The sequence below is a fragment of the Etheostoma spectabile genome, unplaced genomic scaffold (assembly GCF_008692095.1).
Source record: "Etheostoma spectabile isolate EspeVRDwgs_2016 unplaced genomic scaffold, UIUC_Espe_1.0 scaffold00018575, whole genome shotgun sequence".
NCBI lineage: Eukaryota > Metazoa > Chordata > Actinopteri > Perciformes > Percidae > Etheostoma > Etheostoma spectabile.
Window position 1 is genome coordinate 5,053 of NW_022604333.1, and position 6,455 is coordinate 11,507.

Sequence of the window (6,455 nt, forward strand, 5' to 3'; positions counted from 1 at the left end):
GCAAGGTGTTGGATCCGGCCCCGGCCAGACATCCTCTTTAAAGGTGCACTCTGGCCTTTTCCACTGTATTCTGCAGCTACTGATTCTGTAAGTGAAAAATCAGTCAGCTGCACTGTGTGTGTGCAGAACATTTGTATTAGCCTAGCTAAAATGGAAATAAAATCACTGATCAATCGGTGGTGCAAAATGGCTTACCATAAGACTTTAGGAAGTTTCGGTGTTTCCACAATGCCCCAAAATCATGTACAACCCCAAAAGGCGTACCTGGAGTCTGTGTAGGTTGTAACAGACGAACCTTCAGCCAGTTTTACATGCTTCAGTGAGAGCAATGAGTTCAGCAGCCTGCATAGAGAAGTGTTTGGGAAGAGGTTTAGCAATTAAGGTTTCTGAATCTGATACTACAGCAAACCCTACCTGTCCCTGTCCGGTGTCAGGGCAGCGTGAGGCTGACCCATCCACATACAAAACCAGATCTGAGTTTGGCACCGGTGTGTCAGTCAGATCTGGGCGCGGAGCACAGGTGTGTTGCAACTCAGCCAAACAGTCATGCGGCTTTCCCTTTCCTGGCACAGGCATAAGAGAAGCAGGGTTAAGCACTGTAAAATGTTTAACAGTGACATTAGGCATATCAAGCAGACATGTGTGATACCATAGATATCGTGCTGCAGATAAATGTGAAGGTCGTTGCTCCAATAGGATCAGAGAAACTACATGTGGCACTAACAATGTTAATGGAGCTAAAATAGGCCACAGGCCTGAGCCTGTCACCGTGAGGCTGCAAGAGAACAAACGTCATGCAGCCCAAATGTTCACCCACTGTCTGAGTGAATGGAAGTTTAGGGTTTGGCAAACCTAAGGTTGGAGGGCTTTGAAAAGCTTTTTTAAGACTTAAAACGCCTAGTCCCCCTTGGTCATCTGAAGACAAGTTGTTACCATGTATTATGTCAGCTGAAGGCTGAACTAACTGAGCATAATTTGGATGAAAACACAACAATAGGAACACATCCATAGAAATGACATAATTAGTTTCTTTGTTTCAAGTTTTGGGAGAAAAACTATTTCTCAATTCGAGATGAGGACAATGTTTTCCCTGACGCTGAAATGTCATGACCCAAAAAAAAAAAATGCACTTCTTTTTTCACAAATTGCAGTTTGGCTAAACTAGCTCTGTGCCCTTCTGCTGCCAGGTGGCACAACAGTGCAATAGTGAAATAGTTAATCTTTCAAGGCTCTCTCTCAGTGCTTTGTTGTAGACAGTTGGGCTGTCAATAAAAAATCCTTATCCTAAACGTGTGAATGTGTAGGCCTTACCATCACATAAGAAGGCAACCCAGAAAGGCTGTCTTTGTTCACTGGACAACTGAAAAAAACGTTAGACAAATAAACAACAAAAATATTGTGCCCCCCTGGAATTCCTTGAATTTAGTGTACGGTTTGGCACATTGGGAGCACGTGCGTGGACCGCTGCATTTACTGCTTTAAGGTCCTGAACAAAACGCCATTCGACCGGTTTTTCCCTTATCACGAATTTTCTTGACAGGGAAATAGGCGTGCGAACAGGTGAATCAGGACATGGAACAATAACTCCTGCTTTAAAAGAGAGTTAAAACCGGCCTGATTCCATTGATTGCTTCTTGTTTCAGTGGGTACTGAGGTTTTTTGGGGCCTGAAGTCTGAGCGAGGAGTGATGACGACAGGCTGACAATTTTTATGAGCCCCACGTCATACTTATGCGCTGCCCACAGGTGATTCGGCACTTGGGACAGCACGGAGAGATATCTGAGGGTGAAACAATCACAGAATTATTCAAAAACGTGCGTGTGTGTGTTTCAGCTTCTTTCCGCTGGAACACACTGCGTGTGGCTGTCACCCGATGCGACAGGAGCTTCCGATAAGCTCCCGTGGAGGGGGAGGTGTACCCATTCCCTTCCACGGTTCCAGTAAAGTCAGTCAGTCAGCTGGTCACAGTCCCGGACAAACTGTCCCAAGTTTCTCCACTGATCTGTAGGAGATTTGGACAAAGAAATATGAGCACGTGAATGTTGAACTCTGAAAAACACTCTCTGTTTTTCAGTCAAGTTTACAGCTACTGCACATTTGTTTTCATGCCAGTATAAGTAAATACACTCAAGCTCATCTGCTTCTTCATTGGGAAAAAAAAAATCTTCAACAAACATGTCATCTTTTCCTGATAAGACAAAATAAGTGCCATGTAGGTTTAGTTCTGACATGAAGTCAGCAAGGGGTTAAATCACATCTCTGGCCTCATGCAGCAGGCTTGCAGCATGACCCAGAGAGAGATATACCACTGAAAAAATCAGCTGAGATGTGTGTGTGTGTGTGAAAACAATGAGTCAGGCTGGCTGTGACTTCTAATCTCACAACCTTGAGACCTGTAGGAGTTTGAGATAACTCCTCTGCCGAACATTAGATCTCTACCTAACAAATTCACAGGACACAGGAGAGAGCAAAAACGAACATGTTGCCCTTCTCTCCTGCTCCGAATCATTTAGATCCCCATATACACACATCATGAGGTTGAAAATCTTTCTGGGACAACTGCTCCACTTGCACTCCTGCACAGAACAATTCCACCAGAAAGCTTTTGATTCAAAAATAAAGATTTTTGAAGCACATAATTTGTTGCACCTAAAAAAAACCAACTACATACACTCTAAACACAAACCCAAACCACAGATTATGCTTCTAAACCAACTCTACATCCCTTCCATGCACCTTTTAAAATTGTAGCAGCCAATTTATACACCTCAGATAAAAACATTACATAAGTAGGAATACCTTCTAAATGTTTTTTTGTTCTAGGTGACAATATTGCGTCTAGAATTATCCCTATTGTGTGAGGAAGAGTGTGATGTTTATGGGCTGTAGCGTGTGAAAGCATTTACTTCTTTGCAAGCAGATTAGTTAGTGTGTTTTGCATTTTTACTTCCCTTATCCGGTGCAGACTGGCTCAGACTCTCCACCACTCCCGTTCCCCTCCTCCCTTTCATCCACCCGTTGCTGGCTGTAGGTGCGGTCCCCAGCTGGGGGACCCCTCGGTTGTCGTCTCCCTTCTGTATTTCGGGATGGGCATTTGTCTGCCCAGTGACCTCTTCCTCCGCAGTTGAAACATGTGTCTCGGTCCACTGCTGGCCCCTGCCCTCCACTTCGTCTTCTGCCTCTTCCTCTCGCTTTGCCTCTGCTTCTGCCCCCCCCCTGTTCAGCCAACGTTGACACTGTCAAAGTTATTTTTCTTCTGTTTCTCTTCTTGTCAGCCTGCTCCGCTGATTTGTAGCATTGGATGACGGTACCCGATGCTGCTGTTATTGTCAGATGTAGGTGGGGGAGAGGCCGTGGCTGCTTGTAGAGAGAGAGCTTGCAGCGAGGTGGGGGCTGTGTGGGATCTGGTCCGCTCCTGGTGCTTGCTTCTGGGGGAGACACGGACGGTGTTTCTCCCTTCGGCCTGGGTGCTGGAGGAGGGTAGGGTGGTGGTTTGAGCAGCTGATCGCCATCTTTAAGACTCGGATAGAGGGAAAATGCATTAGTGACAGTGTTCATTTCTCCTCTCTGTGTTTCAACAGCATTATCTGTTCCCTCCTTAGTTACTAGTTTTTTCATCTGTTTTCTTTCCCTACAAGTGGCTTCTTCCATCCACTGACTAAAACATTCTTTGTTTTTCTCTATTTGAACCAGATCTAGAGTACTAATTGTTTTACCCCCTCTCAATAATTTTTTCTTCTTCTTCTAAATCTTGCTTTAGCATCCTAAGCTTCCTGTGCTCAAAGAGCCATTTTCAGGGAAGCCATGCTTAGTGGTCCAATAAACCAAACAATCTAAGGTTTGTGGACCATAACGTTCACCATCTCATCAACCAACGGGCCTGAAGGAACGTGTGATTTTGTGCCTTTATTGCCCATGTCTAATATGAAATGAACAAGTATTTGAAGTACTTCTTTTTCGTATAATCGTCACTATACGGCCCAGTTTAGTCTCTCGGTAAACTTTGCGAAAAAACCTGAAAACAGCTGTAACTTAATTTAAGCTACAATGACTGTTTATCTGTGATAGATTTTAGCTCGATGAAAATCCAGATAGGCAGCTACGATGACTGTTTATCTGTATGATTTCAAATCTATCCGTCACCCCTTCCTACTCCCTTGTTTGATGAGATGATGTCAAATTAGTGGTTTATTCTGTTCAACAACTGGATGTTTAAACCCACGAATAAAACCCTTTTTCTCTTGTTTTTGTAAAAACCTAAAATTCCCAAAACAAAAGATAAAACTTTCACCAAATAATCCCAGTGAAACCTTGGTCAGTCTTTGTCTCACACGGTGTCTCGGTATCCAATTCAAATTGTTTAAAATTGAAATTCTAACTTACCCCCGCTGTTTGAAATTGCTTCCTTTTCGTTTGGATTTCAGAGTGGAATCAGCGAGCCCTCCGCGGTTCTGACCCTCTGTCTCTCAAAGATGTTTTGGCGAGGTTTAGAGGCAGGTGATCCTCAGATCCCTGGATGCGCTGTCATCAGTCACCAGCGGAGTCCCGTTCTGATCCCTCCTTGAAATCCTGCCGACAACGCCAAGTTTGTTGTGGAAGTTTCTGTTCAGCGAGGGAGGAATTTGTTGTGAAGAAGAAACCTTGTTGAAACAAAAATAAAGACAGGCTGAAGACTGGATTAAAAGTTTAGATATTCGGTGAAAGAGTTTAATTATTTTCTCGAGAGAACAATCAAACAAAAATGACGAGAATAGCAGTTCACAATGAAACAGAGTAACAGAGTGACACCACAATTCTGGTGCCCGCGTATCCCTAGACCAACCCTTTTATCCTCTTTTGCCCCAACAGTAAAGTTTTATCACCTATAGAGAAAAAACCCTTTGATTCTAAACAAACACTTCATCTTATTTCTCAGACTTGACGGAGCCAGCTGCAGTCTCTGTCCTAATGATTATTACGTCAGCAGATGGCTGTCGCTGTCGTTTCTACCTTAGAAGTGAAGAGATTTATCTTTTCTATAGATTAGTTCCGTTTCCTGACCTAAACTTTGGGCAGCGTGACATTTGTCTATCTCCTGACCGCCTGCATCCTTTTCGCCTTCTGTTCATCCTGGAGATAAACAGCGCCACACCAGTTGCTGTCCCTGGGGACTGAGGGCCCTAAAACAGGAGGTGTCGTAGGAAGCAGTAACATCTTTATGAGGCAAAGGGTGAACTAGGGAGACACATGAAGAAGACATTGTGGTGATTTAACCTAAAACACAGATGACTTTTACGAATGCGTAGGAACTGAATAAACATCCAGATAAGCAGTCTTTGCCTACGTGGCGAATCATTGTCTATGTAATTTTCCCATCACAGGTTCCTGGTATCAAAACGTTGTTATAATACTTGGCAAGATAAAGCCATACAAAAGTGTAGCAAGATTTGCACTATTTATTGGCGGAAAAACAGCAAGGACAAAATATTGGCCCTGTGACAGTGTGGCAATAGGCCAGGCCTTGGATTTGGAAAGCGGCACACCAAGTGAGAATCACCGCGAGGGTTGGGACTGGGAAGACTGGGCATTTCGGCTGCTCTCGAGAGTGGGCTGCACTTACTCTGGTTTCTCTTCATAACGCACAAGCCTTTCGCCTTTTGCTAAAGACTTCCGTGGAGAGGAACGCCTATGAGTTGAAATTATTTTTGGTGGGCTTTGCTGTTTGGTTAAGCCTTTTGTACTTGTAAAAAACAATGTGCTCTCCATAAGGAAACTCAGATTCTTAAACGCAGCTAAAATGTGACAGCATGGGAACATTGCAGGTTGGCAGAAGCTTGACCACTTGGGAAAACCAAAATTGCTTGGACGGGGTGCCAAGTAGCAGCTGTATGTCCTTTTAAAATTACTGGACCGTGAGAACTGAGAACCGTCCGGGGAGGTCGCATCGGACAGCAAAGAGGTGGTGGTCATCGCTTCTCGGCCTTTGGCTAAGACTGCGATCGCCTCCTATGTCCGGACAAAACTTTTGCCTGTTTGTGGCCTAGTTTTGTAGCGGGTTTTTGGAGGATAGTGTACTCATTCTTTGTGAACAATTTCATCTTGTTTGTAGTTGAAATACTTTCACTGAGGAATTCATTGGTCTAGAGGACTGCTTACTACTCTGTGGGGATTACACATCGACCAGACCAAACAAGAAAGGTAAGTGCGTTTTAGTATTTATTAGGCAAGCTTTATTTTGCTTTTTAAATCAGTGTTTTACCTTATTTTTAGCTTACTTGTTGTTTTTTAGACTGTTTTTAGGCGTTTTTAGCTTCTTTCATCCCTTTTGAAGTGTGGTGCCTCCACCATGTTGGCCAACCATGCCGGCATGCGGAGGCACCACAGTGTCCGATTTACATTTAACGAAAATGAACCCCTTGTTATATCAAGGCTTGACTTCTCCAGGAGGCTAGTCCAGAAAATCTTGAAATTCAACC

The 6,455-nt window shown here is 43.9% G+C and overlaps 1 non-coding gene across 1 annotated transcript; it reads left to right on the forward strand.

Moving 5' to 3' along the window:
* Window positions 1-5,595: 5,595 nt before the first annotated feature.
* On the forward strand, window positions 5,596-5,712 carry LOC116681158 (U5 spliceosomal RNA). The gene has a single exon (XR_004329969.1). It is a non-coding gene; the product is annotated as a U5 spliceosomal RNA (small nuclear RNA).
* The last annotated feature ends 743 nt before the right edge of the window (window positions 5,713-6,455 follow it).